General features: G+C 45.3%; 1 protein-coding gene across 3 annotated transcripts in view; it reads right to left on the bottom strand.

The window, feature by feature from the left end:
• Positions 1–18,849, bottom strand: part of PUS10 (pseudouridine synthase 10) — a 1,772,971-nt gene that overhangs the window by 1,743,765 nt on the left and 10,357 nt on the right. For 2 of the 3 annotated variants that reach the window (XM_069608029.1, XM_069608031.1), the window contains exon 2: positions 4,298–4,368. The exons of the other annotated variant lie outside the window; for it this stretch is intronic. The gene's annotated coding sequence lies outside the window, so the exon portion shown is untranslated. The remainder of the gene's footprint in view (positions 1–4,297; positions 4,369–18,849) is intronic. 3 annotated transcript variants of the gene reach the window in all.

Raw genomic sequence — 18,849 nt, 5'->3', positions numbered from 1 at the left:
CTCCCTCAGCCTGCTCATTTAATGTTTTGGATATAGAGGCAAAAAACAAGTCCCGATGAACATTAGGTGCATATAACGATAGCAGGGTTACCTTCTTCCCACATACCTCCCCCCCTACATCCAGCAGGGTCCTATGAACCTTTAGTGGTGTCCCTTTGCGGACTAAGATGGCCACACCACATCTTTTCACCCCTGAGGAAGCACAGAATTTGATTGGATAGAGTTTATCATTCAAACGAAATTCATCAGTGGACAATAAATGAGTTTCCTGTAAAAATAATATTGTGGGGTTGTAAGTCACCAATAGGTGAAATAAAGCTTTCCGCTTTAATGGGGAATTGAGGCCCTGGACATTAAGGGTGAGACAAACTACACTTGGAGCAGCCATTCCAATGTTCGCTTAAGTTCTTCACACACTTGACCGATTTGACAATTCGTATGGGGTACTGTGTTCCGTCCAAGAGCCACCACAATTCCTCCCCAATCATTAAGAGTTCGCAACTTGACCTCCAATGAAGTACTTAACTCATTCCAGATTACCCAAATCATGAAATAAATTGATACTATTTCAACAATGACATAGACGCTATGTGAGTAAATCCTCCGACGCCAACCTTCTTTCAAGCCAAACCCAATACTAGAATTCTATATAGGGGAAAAAGTAATGAAAACAATACAAAAAGAAAAAACAAAAAAACACTATTGAGTAGTGCGGTGTGAAAGCTTGCAAAATGGTAAAAATCAAGATATGAGAGGCTTTCATTAGCCCCAAATTCAACATCAACAAACCTTCAGCAACAATGGGCGCAATCCGACTCTGACGCCCCAATTCGAAATTTTATTTAAATTTTGCAACCCATGTAGGTCTTTTACGGATCTGCCCCATGACAAGATAATGCCACTGGACAGCCCAGTAATCATTCCTGAATCTGTGTAGCGGGCGACACAGAGCCCCCTTCAGGAGAGTGTCCCGTCCACGGGAAGGTAGGTCCATCAATGCTTTCTTCCCATGCGTAGCTTTTGAACTATTCAATGAGGTTTTGCTCGTGCAAGATGAAGTTTTGCCCGTGCACTCTCCCATATCAGGATCATTGGGTCTTGATTGCCACATCTCAGGGGACCCAAATCACATGAGTATCAGAGTGTTTCCTTTTTTTTTCTTTTTTTCTTACCTTTTCTTCTTTTTTTTGGCAGGTTTATCACTATTCAGTAGGGTGCTGACTGGCTCCGGTGGTCATTTGGGTCGTGGCGAGAGGCGAGCGTGTCCGCCATCCGTAATCTCCTCCTCTCGATGGGCGGGACCGCCCACCCGCCGCCAACCCCTGGGTTTCCTTCTTTTGTCTTTTGGAGTAGGCTGAAGATCGTGGTCTGCTGCCAACCGGGAGTCTCGGTCTGGCATGGAGTCAGTAGTTCCTTCGGCAATTAGGTCTCTCACTTCTGCCTCTGAAGAGACCACATAATGTTGGTTGTGAAAGTCAAAAATCAGCTTACAGGGGAACCCCGAACGATAGCGGATCTTCCGGTTTTGGAGCCATGCGGTCACCTTCTGTAGCCGGCATCGGCAAGCTAGAGTGTATGGAGAGAGATCCTGAAACAGCCGAATGGACGCTCCTCGAAATTGTATAGTTTCTGATTTCCTGGCAGCTGTCATAATTTCCTCTTTCTGGTGGAAAAAGTGGACCCTGGTGAGGACATCTGGAAGAAGATTTCTCCTCTGCTGAATTGATAAGTATACGCGGTGGGTCCTGTCCAGGATCAGAGCCTCTGAGGAAGGAAGGCTCAATAGACTTCGGAACAGTTTGCTTACGTAATTGGCCAGCTCTTGGTCCGAGAATTGTCGGGGAATACCGCGAAGGTGCACATTGTTGCGCCTATACCGATTTTCAAGGTCTGCCTGTTTAGCCCAAATATCCTCCAGGTGGTCTTCGATCGTCCGCACCCGCTCCATGAGCACTTCAGTATTGTGTGTTTGCTCGCATGTTAGGTTTTCTAGATCGTTCACTCTAGCTTCGAAACCACCCAGATGGGTAGTTAGCTCACCCATGATCTGGCCAGTGAGTCCTTAGAAGTATTTATTTCTGCTTTGATCTTGCGGGTAATCTCCTGTTTAAAGGCTTTTAGCAAGTCCTCAAAGTCAGATTTAGAAAATGCCATGTCTGAAATAGGCTCTATAGCAGGTGTTGGATGGATGTCCACTGACACTATATGGCTCTGGGGAGCGGGTGGCACACGGGGCGTTAGGAAGGCCTTTATGTCCTGTGTCTTTTCCTTCTTCTTAGCTCCTACTTTGGGCATCGCCGGGGGAGCAAGGCACTGGGCTGTAGTATCCCACAAATGGCGTAGGGGTTGTAGGGTGTGCGGTGCAGGAAGCTGCTGGGGTCATCTAATGGTTCTGAGCAAGTATCCTGAAAATTCCAAGAGGATCAGTAGTTCCCAATGATATTGTGTGCTTAGGATCAGGGTAAGCTCGTAGAGGTATATATTAGCAGCGGTGGCTCACAGGCGCAGGTAGTTCACGATGGGCACTGAGGCCCACGGAGGGGCCAGAGTGCTGCTTTCTACTGCGCGGGGGTAGAATCGTACACCAACCTGGGGCAAGGCATGAAAGGGAGGATCAGAGGCCCGCGGCCCTGGCAAGCTCCTCCATGCCGCCCTCAGCACTCGCCGGAGCGCAGTCAAGTGGGAGGCGGGAACGCGGCGACCCCGGTCCTCCACAGCGTGGTGAGCACAGCAGGCCCTGCACTTGTATGGGGTCACCCCCGCCCACGGGTCTCAGCGGGCACCCCCAAGCGGCAATCCATCAACCCGGTCAGAAGCCCCAAGGCAGCCGCGCCAGAAGTGGCCCGCCCCTCCTCCAGCACAGGCGGGCGGCGCACCCACGAGTCCTCCGTAACGCCAGCCGTCCCGCCCTGGCAGCGCTCACCTCAACCACAGCAGGATCGCCTGCGCCTCTCTTTTCCCCGCAGGTCGGGGGGGGTCCTCTGCCCTCAGGTCTGCTTCCTCTTGATCGCGGGGCCGGAGCCCACGACACAGTTCAGGCTTAATAAGGTCCCAGGTGATCTTCAAGTGGGATTGAGTATGTTTAGGCGATTTCTGTCTCAACTGCGCACCGATATCCGCCAGGATTGCGACCCGGAGGACCGGTCCAGGTTCAGCCAGTATCTCTGTCCGCCTGTGTATGGGACATGGATGCAAAAGCGCTGAAATTACATTGTTTAGGGTGCCCTTTGGCAGAGCTCACAGCAGACACATCTTCAGTGTGCGCTGCCTAGCCACGCCCCTACAGATATATATTTCTAAACAAATCTTTATTAAGGATCAGGGTGGTGCAAAGCCTTACTAACCCTATGCCATGGTGGGATTTTCCCTGCCTAAAGAAATCTTAGGAACGTCTGTGTCCACAAGTCCAAATCAAAAGTCTGTGTGTCAAAACCTATACTTGTCTTGTCCTCACAACTACAACAATATCTATTGGGGAAATTTTCTCAACCAAATATAAATGTTCAAGTTCAATACAGTTCCAATGTAACTTTGTTTCAAGGAGGTTTGATCACGTTCCGAAGTTATCTTCTGTAGATTCACAGGTTTTCCTTCCCCAAGTTCAAATGTAATCAAGTTCAGATAACACTGTGATCCTGGGACTCCCTTCCACAAAATATACACTCTCTAGTTCTTTGGTACTCATTGTACACAGGGTTCCCTTCCCCAAGATTTAAACTGAGCAATTGACTTGTTACCTCTGTTCACAACTTCACAAGAGAATACAGAGTATGTTTCACCCGTCCTTTGGTTAGCTTCACCAAGGGCATGCACGTCTTTGCTGATTTTCCAATATTAAGTGATTTCCGGGCTAAGCGCAGCTGTCAGACCCCATGGTCCACCCATTACAGGTCACACAACCAGCAACCACATGTCTTGTCTGTGATTTGACTCTTGATGTTGACAATGTTAATGTTTAGGAAACTTCCTTGCCTCTGCGTTGTTGCAATGCATCCAATAGTCTAGGCCTTGACCACACTCACGGCAACATAACCACAACATTTTCACATCATTCGCCCTACGTCAAATATTCTGCACACAGCATAGGCCTTGAACACACCTACAGCAACGTAATGCCAATATGCATTTCACCATTTCATCACCTACAACCAGCAACATACACATTACTGCCACCAGCATTCCTACCCAACCTGTGCACCACCATGTAAGTATGCAGCAGCTTATTGCAACAGTAAACACAATGTGGAACGAAAACAGTCTCTCCTGCACCCCTATACACTTTCAATGTAACGCTTACCTGTACTATGCAGGGACGCCCTGGATGATCTTGGTATTCACCTACCCTCACGAGATATGGTCAAGTAGATTCTGTGAAAACATGAAACAAGGACTAATCTTACCACTTTGTCGACCTATTCACCTGCAAACAATAAAGGCAATACAGGAATGATTATTTTTGCAACAACATAGTAGGCTCACCTGAGCTTTTAGATATGGGGGCTATCCATCCTGCTCTGATGCAGGGGCGCTTGTTCTGAAGAATGATGATGCTCTGGTGTGGAGGGGTAATCTTTTGAAAACAGAATTGAAGTCCAAGTGTAAGAGCGTAATACTAGATATAAAGGGTCTTGCATAAAAAATATGGGATTGGAAATTCTATGAAGTCTATGGTGCTGGAAATTAATTGGCTGTGAGTAGGAATAGATTAAACCCTTTCTGACAGTTTCTCATTCCCCTGTAAGAAAGGCACGAACTACTGGTTATGTATATAAAAGAGAAAACACACATAATATAAATGCGAGGAAGCTCCAAAAATTATGTGGGGGCTACAGGGGAAAAATTGTGAGAAGAATGTATGTATTCCCAATACTAACACCTGAAACAGAAGTGACAATCTAAGTGTCACACAACTAATTCTAACAACAGAGCAACCGTCACTAGCGGAATAGCAACTCTGTAATAACCCACCAGCCACAGAGAAATAATAACTGCACTACACGGCGTTAGCAAACTGAGAAAGAAAACAGCAATGCCCCCGGAGAATGAGGTGTAAAAATAGCATGGAATCAACTAATAACCAGATAACCTTGTGTGAGCGCTGGAATTTAACTCTCCACACTAATAAGCCAGTGGGCAACTGTCTCCGTGACTGACAGGAATAAACTTGAAGAGAAATATCAAAGAAAAAATAGGACGGGAACAGTGACTCGGAGGGCAAGGGAAAAGGCAACTAAAAAGTTGGAAATAAGGAAAGGCAAGGATAAACGGAAATTCTGTGACATGAATTCTGCTGAGGAAAACGAGGAGACCTCAGTAAGCGTTGCACTGCAGCAGCAGTCAAAGACACGAAGCGCAGACCTCCAGGGGGGCGGGGCTAATAAGGGAAACTGAGCAGAATGCCTAGACCTACAAGGTTAGTTTTCCAAGGCACAAGCAGACGGCCATAATAGGGAACCAGGAAGTCCTAACATAACAATGGAAAAATACAGACTCTACCTTGTCTAAGCAGTTACCAGGTCATGCCTAGCTCACACCACCCTTTCAAGGTTTTCTTTTGGGACCTTGTTAGGACAGTTTTTCTGAAGTCCAACTAAGGCCTTAGTAAAACCATTCTATTGAGGCAGTACAAGACTCCACTCTTAGCATAAGGCTGTACCACCCGAGTTCGGGGTAGCGTAGACAGAGCAGCCAGGCTTATCTTAGGAGGGAGAGAGGGCAGTAGATACAGTACAAGTGAAATTGTAATACAAATGATCCAAAGAAACACTATATTATATGAAATCACAATATAAAACACAACACTATACTTGAAAGTACACAGACCCAAGTATAGACCTTATTTGGAACACCGAACAGTAGTTCTAGGGAAGTCAAAACCTTGTTATACACATTTAGTATAGGTCAAGCCTATTCTTTCGGAGTAAAAGACCAATGGTTACTTTTAGATTACTTTTGGTAATACAAGGACAGTAGGCCCTTCCAGTTGTACAGTGACTCTTGGAACAAATCACATAACAGTCAACTGGACAATATACCTTTGGTGAATAGTGAAACACTTATTCTAGGTGCAGTAAAAACCTATAACTACTTTTGTCATAACACACAGTTATACCAGGTGGGTAAAACCTAAGGATGTAATATGCAATTACAGATGCTTTGGAAATCAGGGAACCCCAGATTGAGGTAAGCAGTAACTCTGGTAACTTGTTTTGGATGGCACACAGCTAACACAAGGTAAGTAAAACCCGCATACTTTAACTTCACAATGAAGGGGAGAGTAAAACCCAACGTCACACTTTACTGAATAGTTATTCTAGGTAGGCAACAACCTAATGTAGACTTATTAAGGACAGGCTAGCAGCAAGTCAGGGGAAGCAAGACCCAGTTGGGGGACACTCATACAGTTATCCTAACAGGACTAACCTGGTGATACCAACAGTTGGAGGACACTCGTACAATTACCCTACATGAATAATCTGGTGAAACCAACACATTACTTTTGTAAAGAGGCACAACTTAATCACAGGAGAGTAGAGTAAAATACCTTCACATCTACTTTCTTTTAGACTGGTAAAACAGTCTAAGGAAGAAAAGATGTTAACCATACTTTTAAGAATAGTGCATCACACATTCAAGATCAGTAAGAACTTTGGTAACTGGTCACTCTTAGAATTACAGTTACCCACCAACTCTTTACAAGTAAGTAAACACTTGATTTCTTTTCTAGGCAGAAGTCCCAATCCGTTCAAAGTCTTTTCCTTAGAGCATGAGTGTTCTCAGTGACAGAAGGGGGGGGTCACTAGGACTAGTGACCAACAGGCAGTGTTAGAATAAATTCTTTTAGTAGCAAAAGTCAGAGTTCCTTAGGCAAACTGGGCAAACAGGTGAGTACTTTACTTCTAGGGTTAGAAGAGGGTCCAGGGGCTTCACAGAAGACACCCCAGCAGGATTCTAGCAGTGGGACTGGGTGTACTGGACGAGGGACCTCCCAATCACAGAAAGCACCCCAGGATTACACAGAAATCCCAACAGGCTTAAGGTAAGTATATACCCAAGCCAACACAGTACCTCAGCAATGAAGAAGAGATTGCAGCAGGAGAACTTCAGGGACTGCAGCCAAATACCCGGTCAGTGGATTCCATGTCCTGGAGACTGAACACAAGATATCAGAAGGGACTTTGCAGCAGGGATCGATGAAGAAGGCTCTAGGCAAGATTTCTCTCGCGGCTGAGTGCGGTTCTGCTGGTTTGGCGCCTTTTCAAGGAGCACAGAAAAAGACAGAAAATTGCGGTTGAATTCTCGTCGTAAAGGTCCAGCACTCTTCGGAGGGGACTTTTTGGACTCTATTCGTGTCTCTGGAGATACACCAGGATGCCCACGAAGTTTCAGCGAGATTCGGTATTCGGCTGGGGTCTCAGGGTATTGGGGTATTGCAAGAACGCAAGGTCGCAGCAACGCGTGGGCTGGCTCAAAATGCAGGTCTTCTTGAGTCTAGTAGGTCTCACCAGGCTCTGGGTTCGGGTCATCATTTTCGGAAACCCCAGGTCGATCGGAAGGAAGGGCTGCAGCAGGCTCCGGTTACATAGCAGGCTCTCCGGTCGCCGGAAATCATTCCCGTCGCTTTTCCTTCGTCATCCTCTTTGGTTTTTTGTTCCAGTGGTCGACATGACTTCAGCTTCCAGATTTCCAGTATTTATCAGGAACTGCAACACAACCTCTGCATTCTCTCCCGGCATTTTACAAGAAAGGGGCGTTTGGCTGTCCAATCAGGACAGCCAACCCCCCACTGGGATTTGGCCCAGTTGAAGGAAGGCCTAAGACAAAGGAGGGGGAGGTTTTTGACTCCTCCCCCACTTCCAGTGCTTACAGACTGACTGGAGCCTGGGCGGGGTGTCCAGGGGACTCCCGCCAAAGAAAACTCAAACAAAGGAATTTCCCGCCCTGGATGTCAGGGGAAGGAACAAGAAACGACAAGAAACACTAAAATGTCAGAAAAAAAAGACAGGGGCCATTTTGGTAAAATGACCACTCTTAGGTGCCTTTACTGCAGCTTTGATCACAGCCCGCGGTAAAGGTGCACCAAATTAGTAAAAGGTATCACTGCCACTAGCCATTAAAGGTAAGCTTGTCACTGTAACAGAATTATTACAGTTTAAATGTGAAAGGGGATACATTGTATCTCCCCAGCACTCCACATAAGGTGGGGTGTGCTGGTTTCACAGAATAAAATGTAAAAGGGATCCAAAGATCCTTTCTACCCTTGGGAACTGTACTTCACTCAAGGTTAGCACAAGAAAGTTAAATGGGGAGCCCCCTAGGGCAACCCAGCAACAACAGGCACTTATTGCCAATAAGTTGTTAGATATGATAACTTTAAAAAGACACTATGGAGAGTCTTAAAAATGACACCCATAAAAAGAGTTAAAGATTAGGCGAGTGTGGAAAAAGGTTCCCACTCACTGAGGTATTAATGGAAAATATCCCACTAGAAAAGCAAAAAGTTCTGGAGTTGAACCAGGAAAGGAAGATTTGCCAGCTCTGTGGAAATCTTACCTAACAGACCTCATCTTTAGAGTCTTGCCCGTGGTCATGACATTCAATCACATACTATGTGCGTACCCACTCCCATTCAGAAAGTACTCTGTCACTGCCAACCTACCCACATTCAGTTTGCAGCACTTATGCTACTACAACCAATCTGCAAACACCGCACTATGCAAGAACCACCTTGTACCGGACGCAGATTCAAACAATCCTTCCTGCGGTGTTTATGTTTCAGCCCTTCGCTCCTGAGTGCATGCCCACGGGCTAAGGGCTTCGGCCAGGCACCCAATAGTGTAATCCTTCTATAGACCCCACCACACCTTCATTCACCAATGCATGCCTCCATGTGCCCAACTACCGAATTCCATCTGCAGCGCACCGCCACCCGTGCTCCCACCCACCCTATGTCAAGTGCAATTCACTCCCAATCTGCACATGACCTGCCACCACTAACCATGAAAAGAGTTTGCTGCAAACAGGTAGCACCAGAAGATAAGGGACCATTACGACAGCTGCCTCCAATCACCACAGAAAATACTACCCTACATATGTCACATATGAACCACTTCTCACTCCCCCAAACAATCCCTCCTTTATTGCCGCCGAACACAATGGATATGGTACATTTCCCAGACCCTTCCGCCGCTGCACTGTCCTCTGATACACTATGGCGGCTTTCCCCAAAAAACATTGATGCACAGCACGCTTCCTTCCAGCCAACCACCGGCCGTGTTCAAACTTCTCCGACAGCATGCGCCGTCTCGCGATCCAATGACACTTCTGTCAATGGCGCGAACAGGGAAATGGGTCTGCGGAGCGGACTGTGGGATATTTTGACCCATTCGAATGTGCCCCACTACATCACTGTACTGAAATGGGGAAGGAAACAGCCCAAAATTACTGCGCTCGCTTCTGTGCACGCCAAAATCTTCAAAACTGCGTTTGGGTCACAACCATAAAAATGATGCACACCCTGCCACACATAGTCAGGGGGGGGTGAAAACAGAGTTCTCACTGCAGGAGCATGCCAGTGGGCTCTGCCACACTCAACATGGAGCCAAGGAAAGAAACAGCATAATTGTGCTGAAAACCGAAAATGCCTTTGAAAATGGCATTTTCCTAATCTTAAAAAGTGCTGTTTTTGGCACTCGATCCATTCTTTTTACTGAATCTCCAACAGTATCTTTATAAAAGCAGCCCAGGAACCCTTTTTTTCATTTTCCACGGGGGAAAGAGCGGCTAAACTTTGCAACAAGTATGAGAATCAGATGTGCAGAGAGAAACTCTAAACAAAAGGTATGATACATGTATCCAGGCTGCAAACCATTCCAGCACTCAAGGGAAGAACTAAAGCGGACTAAAATGTGTATTTGCTGCAGAGGAAAATCGGATTTAAAGAGATCAGTTTAATGTGCTTCTAATGTGCAAAATCACCTGTTTTAAAGTATGTTCTTGTTTAAAGGCTTAATTCTTTAAGAATGTCAAAAGATTGCTAATGTTAATAAAATACACCTATAAACTGTGTTCATTTTATATGTTTAAATGAAAGATTTAGGTGAAACTTGAAACGAAGCCTAGTCTGGGTAATCAACTAAATAAAAAAAAAAAACCCTGCTCTGACAATGCTCAGCCTGGGAAAGGTTGACACCTCCACTGCTGGCAGGAAAGGCTAATTGCTGCTGGGAGGCCTCTCATACTCATGACAAAGGACCTTATTAGACATTCGTCTGTGCCCTAGGTGAAGTCAATGGCAGGCTTGGACACCGCCCTTCCAGGGGAGAGGCAGGAAGCTCCACCTCCAGGGAGAGGCCTCTTATTCAACTTCAAAGGATTTGCCATGTGCTCACACTAAGAAAGAAAAAAAAACTGACATGTGATTTTTGGGTTTAAAATTTTGCCACTGAACTTCAAGACATTTAACTTGGCAGCAAGAATAGGAAAAAGAGTGAAAAGTACATACATCTAAATCTAAATTTCTGCTACTCATTTGAAAACTTGGTAGAATTTCTTACCGCGTAAGGAACTGAAGTTATGAAGTATGACCAATTGCGCAGAAACTATTAATGTGTAACGCTCACCTGGCTCCCACGGAGGCGCTGGTCTGGTCTGGGTTGCTGTGGCCTCTTCAAGCGTGATGCGCAGAATTCGGACCACCGATTGAACCGGACCCCCAAATCTTGCTTGTCTGGCCCGTAGGAATATCCTTCTGCAGATGAGAAAGGGGATTAACTGTCTGCTGAATAGTGTGCTTCCTCCCCCCTTTCCCCCTTCGTTCTTCTCTGACTTCCTCCAAAACCCCCGGTTTAAGCTCACCTTATGGTTTGGAAGGATGAACTCTCCATCCTGTTTCTGGTGCAGGGGCGCGCGTTCGTCCAGTTACTTCACTGGTTTTCAGAATGGCGCTGGCAAATCCACTTGACTTTTCTGAGCGATACACCGTAAGTATGAAGATGCAAAAGTTCAAGTGTGAGCCTCCTTTTATGTTGTTTTCCCTAACCTGTGATCTGTCCTTTATTTCAGGTGCAGAACAAAGGCGATGCGTTGAGGGGTTAAATTGCCGGTGGTAAAATCAGGCGAGTTAGTGCTGAGGGCGACCCCTCTAAATGTCTTTATAATTCCCCAGTTATGTCTTTTGTCCTTTCCCCATAGGGGCCGGGGTGCGGTACCTGCCAAAGATGCGGCGCCGACCCGAGATGTGGAATGGTTCACCAAGAAAAGCCGGTAAGTAATATGGCTGAAAATTCGGCTTTCCTCTTGTGTTCCCTTGCTCACCTTTTGTCTCTTCTTCTCTCCCCTAGGTGCAGGGATGTGGCGACCGGTGCTGAAAGCTGCGATGGAGCCGGGCTGCGTCTCGGGAACAGGTGAGTGAAGCGCGGCGCTGCATCGAGCAACGCAGTGCTTTTAAATGGAAGTCTTCCTTCAGGAATGCTGGCGTGAAGATTCTGGATGCAGGTAAGAAGGTTGAATAAGTTCTTGGTTTTCACCTTTCCCTTCTCTTCTTTCCATACAGGTGTTCCAGGTTCGAGGCGGGCGTGGCTGGAGTCCAGGTACAGGAGCTGACACAGTGAGCGTTCAGCTGCTGGGATGCAGAACAACGCGAAGCACGTGTGGCTGTCCGGGCGTGGCTTAAATAGCCTTGGAAGAAGTTCCAGGTGAGTGTTCTTCCACAGCCCCACCCAAGTAACAAAATAGTTCCTTCAGAAAAATAGTCCCTCCTAAGCCTCATTTGGCTTGGTTCTTTATGCAGCATGGTCTGCATCAGGTGAGTGTGCAGCATGGTCTGCTTCAGGTAAGAGCACCAAACACTTCCCCTTATGAGCCTGGCGCCAACGGCGCCAGGACAGAGTCCAAACAGCCCCTATAAAGGGTCGCTGGGCTTTTACCCGAGGGTGTGATGCCTGCTCCCGGGGGTGCTGGGCCTGGCCTGGTGCTCCGGGGGTAGGCATCATGACATAATGTTGCAAATATAATATTATGTACCCATGTGCTAGGGGTAACTGTGCATATATTTACATAATTGGGAAATGTTAGGCTAAACCTTTGATGGTGAAAGTTGCCAAAATTCAACTGAAAGACTAAACCAGATCCCACCGACTTGGGAGTTGGATTAGAATGTGACCCACAAAATATGCAATTTATGTATCTGATTTTCTTAGAGGGCATAACTACATAAATATGTATTTGTGGGAAAAGTAGATTTTGGTCTCAATAACTATGGGAGGTTTCCAGATCACATCATAAAACACGACAGCCCTTTCTGTCATCCAACCAGCAAAGAGCAAGGCGGGAATTGTGCTCTTGCCCAATCATAGCCTTGTGAGTGTGGGTAGTAAGTCTGCCCCTACCATAAACATTAGTGATGTCATTTGGCATGATAAATAAGGGAACCTCACAAGACACACCGATTCCTGACTCCATCCCGATTTCCGTGTGGCGCCCCGTTCCTGAATTCTCCATCTTGTTCCCGATTCCAGAATTCTTTGCAAAGCCAAGGCCTGTGCATTGCTGAACTCCTTTTCAGCTAGGCCCAAATTCTGAAATCATCCCAAAACCAAAAGGGGAGCAATTTGATCCAGTTTGGCTTGCTACCACTAAATGCTTACCTGCCCCAAACTCGCCATCCCACTGATTTCTGGTCTCCAGTAATCAGCGCAGGCCAGTCCGAGGAGCCAGTCCAGGTGACCAGAACCGCCCAGCTGACCTAAATCCACCAGATGTGCCCTGCTGTCCTTTAGACCCGATCCGTGACCAGAGTCATTGATGGTCCAAAACCTTAAATTAAAGTGAACTGTAAGTATCAATAGGAATCATAGTAAACCATAGCATATTTTGCCGTGCCTTACCCCATCCCAATCCATAAAACATCCTGTCTTTACCTTAAGAACCTATAATATTGTCAGAACCATTCTTGCAACCCTGTCTGTAATTGCTAGTGTTAGCATCGATGTTCTCTTTGATTTTGTTTTACTGGACATAAGCCATTATTGATTTTGATTACATGAAGTAATTCCCATAAAGAAAACGCACAAGGAAGTGGCAGAAGTGGACTGTTGACTGTCCTGATCCGATTTCATGCAGCCGCTGTATTTCCAGCAGGAGGAAGGCGTTTGATGCAGCACACGCAGTGACGAGGACTTTCCTCTACAAGTAATTACTTATAGAGAGTCCCTCCTGGCTTTCACGTGTAGTGCCTCTCCCCCCCCCCCCACCTGAGCCCCTGTGCTCCCCTCCCATCTGCACTTACTGTGACATGGAAGTACCCGGATTCAAACATACACCTTTAAGGTTTCCTTTCTCATGTTCTTTGTTGTAGAGCCCTATCACGGGAGATTGTGAGTCCCGCCCCCCGCCCACTCAGAGGAACGTTGAAGTACATCCTGATCAGCGCGCGCACCATGAAGTGGCAGAAAGTGGACTGTTCACTGGGTGCTGCGCACGGCGCGCTGATCATGGAAAGGTCCTTCATTTCCCTGTCACTCTAATCCCCAGCCCCATCTTTTCAGCGTTCTTTCACGCGCTTCTCTGTGAGATATGGAACTACGATCCAACAAGATCCCCCAAGTAGGTGAATGTGATCTGATTATGCATAGGGGAACCCAGAGAGCAGGAGCTAATAACAAAAGTGTGTATAATGAAAGGGCTAGCCGGGCATGCAAAAGGAAAATAATCTAGCAGCCCGGGCTATTAACAGAGGGAAAGTTAGCCAAAATAACCTAATTTTTCAATAAAATCGATAACATTCATACAAACCCCTTTAATCCGGTGGAGACTAGTTTATCAAGAAATGAGATTGAATGCTGCGTCACTGAAATTATGGATGATTTATCATCTGCCTTTCCCTGTATTAGCTCCAAGCTATTTTCACAAATATTAACGTCGACACCAACAGAACAAGATAATCTCGTAGAGGCAGATGTAAGTGAAATAAATGGAGATGAAAAAGAAAAGGATGAGCTGCTTAATCCAGGTGAGCAATTTGAAATTGATCCCTCTTCTGGACAGATAGTCATAAGGAAAGCTTGTCTGGCAATTGACAATATCATGCAAGACAACCCAATCATGCCACAGATAGATAATATCCCCATTGCCCCCTCTCACGATAGCTCTACTAATATCAGTTTTGTAAGCATGAATACTGAAGAACTCTTTCAGGCACTTGAAAATGTTTTGGTCTCCCTTGTAGAAAAATGTGAATTTATAGAAAATAAATTAGCAATTCACTCACTTCTGCTATGTGATATTAGTAAAAGAAGTAAACAGAAGTTCTGTGACAGTGGTACTAACACTGATATGAACATAACAGAAAACATTTTGCAAAAATGTTGCTGATAGAACTTAATCAGTGGATTACCATCTGCGAGATCCTACCAGAATTTAAACCTGGTCTTAGAACTGGGTCTTCTACTTCCCACAATATTGCTATCCTGACAAGTGCTATTGAGTATTCTTGGAAGAATCGAGGACTGCCTGTATATGTGGCGTATATTGACTTCTCGGCCACCTTCATAGCAAACTATGGGCTAAATTAGAACGTTGGGGGATACCTGGTGGGCTATTATACACGATACAGCTGCTCTATCAAGATACATCAGTAAGAATACGCTCACCTGGAAAAAGCACTGGAGTGAAACTAAGAGAAAATGTATGATAGCTACAATGACCCTGAGGGAAGTCGGGGCAGTTTTTTCTATTGAAACGGTATTAAAATTGTACTCTGCTAAAATTGTCTCCTGTTTGACATACAGAGTGGAAATCTGGGGAAATAATTTCAGGAAGGAGTTAGAGAAATTTGAGGCAAAAATGCTGAGGCTGCTGATGCGGATACCTAAAATACTCTATGAATATATTCTCTTAGAATGTGAGTTAGACGTTGTTAATAGTAGTAGAGTGCAATACTTGACAGTTACGTTATACGTCAAATTAACTTGTCTATCTAATAGTACCTTTATGGTGAAGCTAATGGAGCAATATAACGTGATCGATAACAAAACTGATCTTGTAACTATACACAGATGGAGACAGGGATACCTTAAATGGATTAACAATGAAACATCATGCTGGCTGTTACACTCCATTGCCCAGACAAAACGTAAAGTGAAAAATCTAATATACGAAGTCAATCGAGAGCAAAGACTAGTTAATTTGGCAACTAAATCTAATAGCGGAGCATTCTTACATCACTTAGAAGAGAGAGAGTTTAAACCCAAATACCAACTATCACACCCAGATTGCTCCATTATCCGATGATATTTAATGTTCAAATTTAATATTTTTGATGTTATGGAAATATTAGGACCCAAAGTGGGCATTCAGAAAGAACTGAGGTTCTGTCGACTCTGAGGAGTAAATATTCTAGAATCAACATATCACATAATATGTGAGTGTGATAGTCTTGATAAACTCAGTCGCAAATTTCTTATGGCCTATGAGAATTCTATGGATAATTGTAATATGAGTAACATGGAGAAAATTATTTGGTGGGAAAGATTTGAATTACATTTTTTATTTGATGATATTTTTTGCAATGATTTGAGAGATTTTAAAAGATATTTTTTACGTTGGCAAATGAGTGCGGATTTTATGTGTAGTTTTTAAGATGAAAATGTTAATGATGTTATGTGTCTATATATGCAAAACTTTTATTGTTGTATGCATATTAAACAAATAAACATTGTTAGGCAGAAACCTGTGCAGTTCCCTCTGGGACCACTGCAAAAGATTTAGGACTACAGGTGTTTGGCAGTAAACCCACTTGGTAGCAGTCTGTACCACACAGATTCACTTGGTAGCTGTGGCTGAGCAGTCAGACTTCCCTCAAGAAGAGTTAGGCAGTATACAGAGTATTCACAATAGGTCAAGAGGACACAGTAGAACAAGTAAACACTGACCAGGGCTTGGTGTAAAAGAGATATAATTATTTATTTAAAACCACATCTAGAAAAACACACAGGCACTAATAGTAAGCAATTCAAAAACACGGTCACTAAAAGATAAACACTCCCTTAAAAGAATATTAAACAAGTCTTAAGTAAAGCCCCACTTATTTTCAGACAGTGGTGAGCGCTTAACGTAGATGGCACTCTTAATAATTTGTTTTAAAAAGGGAGAGAAAAGCAGAGAACAAGTTGAAACAGATCCCAACACTTTTACCAGAACATAACAAGAGAGGAAGGCAAAGTAAAACCGTGACGTTAGAGTTCAAGAGGCCGGATCCACTTTCAGAGGATCCAAACGAAATGTGTCCAGGGTCACACAGTTGCAGTGCACAAAAGCCTTGCAAAGGTTCAAAAAGGAGTTGGACCAAAGAAAAGGACCAGTTAGAGGGTCAAGGCGGCCAGCCCAGTACAGAAGGTTAAGGGGTTATTATTACCTTGTAGCAATCTTTAGAAAGGGAGGCCTGGCGAACACGGTACCTTAAAGTGGTGAGAACGCTCCAGCGGGGGAAGTTGTTCCTGGCAGCGGATGCAAGTTGGTGCTTCGTCCGGAGGAAGAGAAGATCTCGTCGTGGAGGAAGACAGGAGTCCGTTGCACTGCCAGGGAAGAAACCAGCCGCGGAGTTTCTCAGGTACAAGGAGCGTTCCGGTGATTCCGCGGTTTAGTGGCAAGTGGCTATCCGGCTGCCGGGGTGCTTGGCACGGGCAGTTCGACCACAAACCGGGCTGGGGTGCGAAGAAAGAAAGGTAAACTGGTTGTGCCCACCAGTCAGGGGAAGAAGCCTCTCCAGCCGGGAGATCTTCTCTGTCGTCGGGAAGTGGTGAGTCGGTTCTGCAGGGCTCCACCGGTGTCGCCGTCGTGGTAGGTCGGCTCAGCTTCTCCCTCGTCGGATTCTCAGGTCCTGTGGCGACTTCTGAAGTTCCAGTCCCCAAAGCCCTGCTTTTATGCAGAAAACCCCCATTCACTCAGCCTAGCTGTCACTCAAACATGCTAAGTGGGCCAATCACACAAGAATGCGACTTGAGTTACCAAGGTAACGCAGTCCAGGGTGCCTAAACCCCCTCCCACACCCCCTGTGGTACCGACAGAGTGGCACCACTTTTGGAGGCTTCTGTGGAGAAGCCCGCCAAAAAGTGGAACAAAGGGCTCGACTCGGGTTGGAGTCACAGAAGAGAACACAAACGCCATTTTAGAATCGAGTCTTGGGAAAAAATACCAACCGGAGAATTAATATTAATTAAATAAACCGGCGGTATGTTCGAGGCTATGAGAATTAAATAAATTAAAGTTGGTAGCCTCGAACAATGGGAAAATCCCATGGGAAAATATTCGCGGTTGAATATAAAAAGTAGTTTCCACTGCCACCAGCCAAAACTCAATCAGGGGGGACAGAGACGTGCCCCCTCGACTAACAGACCCCGGGGCAATCAAATTGCCCCGACCAGTACGTCCACAATATGATGGTTTGTACTGGTTTCTGTTAATAATTTGGGACTAGTAAAGCCAATGGTGACTTTACGTGCCCTGGGAGACAGTAGTCAGTCCCAGGGTATGGAGTCTATGGTGGGGTGTCACTATGACACCCCTGTGTTACTGCACGGAGGGTGCTGTGTAACACACATAGGAAAAACACATGAGACCCTATGGAGTAAAGGACCCCATAACCCATAAAACACATTATCAGTCAAAGGAATACCATTAATCATGTCCAAGAGTGGGAGGAAAAGAGTCTCACTCTTGGCAGGAGGAAAAACAAACTCCAGAAATCCAGCAAAGCTGCTGGGGGACTCACTAGGTTAGGAAATTCAGCCTAAAGAGAGAATTCTCCCTAACAATAGGACGGAGACTTTGAGTTCCTCAACTCCGTTTGTAAAAAAATGTAAAGGCGAGCTCCTATGACCATACCATATTACTGCGCCAGAAAAAAATAACGAACAAGACGAATTGCTGGATCAGAATGAAGTTGTGTAAAGGGGAAGTTTAATTAACATTTCCCTATAGATAACACGTGTTTCAGCATGGTGCCTTTATCAAATCAGGGCATTTCCATTGAGGTTTTTCATGAGCATGACCGAGTAGGTAATAACTGGGTTCAATCCCAAGCAAGCTTGGGATTGAACCCAGTTATTAACCAACTCAATAAAAAAAGTTTTGAAAAAGAAAGAATAAAGCTTGTCCAGATGAGGAAGCTGAATTGTTCAGAAATAATTGAAAAACCAGGAGAGCCAAGATGTGGAAAGAGAGCTCAGCTAGTGGTACATGGACGTGGTGTCACCAGTACTGGATGGGAAGAGGGACTATCGGCCTGCCCTGCACAGCTATTGAAGAAATAAAATCAGCAAGCATAGTGCAGATAGTCAGTGACAAATGCCTAGGATCATGGGCCAAGTACTCAAAGTTACTCACATGGGTTGACAATGAAGCAGGACCTGTAGCTATAATACCACTAAAGAATGCAACAACATCCTTCAGGAATTATGCTTTGGTCCTGGTTGGAGAAAACAGAGGATGTGGACAGATAATCGAAGTTCTGGAAATTAATGGAGGAACTGCAGTATTGATGGGACCGATATTGGGCCTGTGGATCCAGAGCCTACATGCCGTTGCCTAAGAAATGGGGAGGAATATGTTCCATGCCAATGATACATGTTCCAGCATTGGTGATACCCCAGAGAGACCTTCACATCGATGAATGTCCAAAGATGGATGACCACATGAGAAAAAAAAAAGAGAACACTCGACCTATATCGGCAGAAGAGAAGCAATTATTTCTCAGCAAAGTCAGTGGAGGACTATGATAATATCTCAGATGGACATAGACTGTTTAGTAAAACGGCAGTAATAACGACGTCTATATTTCAGCCAGGATTC

The sequence above is a fragment of the Ambystoma mexicanum genome, chromosome 4q (assembly GCF_040938575.1).
Source record: "Ambystoma mexicanum isolate Mex_15411 chromosome 4q, UKY_AmexF1_1, whole genome shotgun sequence".
Taxonomy (NCBI): domain Eukaryota; kingdom Metazoa; phylum Chordata; class Amphibia; order Caudata; family Ambystomatidae; genus Ambystoma; species Ambystoma mexicanum.
Note: the sequence above shows the minus strand (reverse complement) of the source record. Positions and strands in the feature narration are given on the sequence as shown.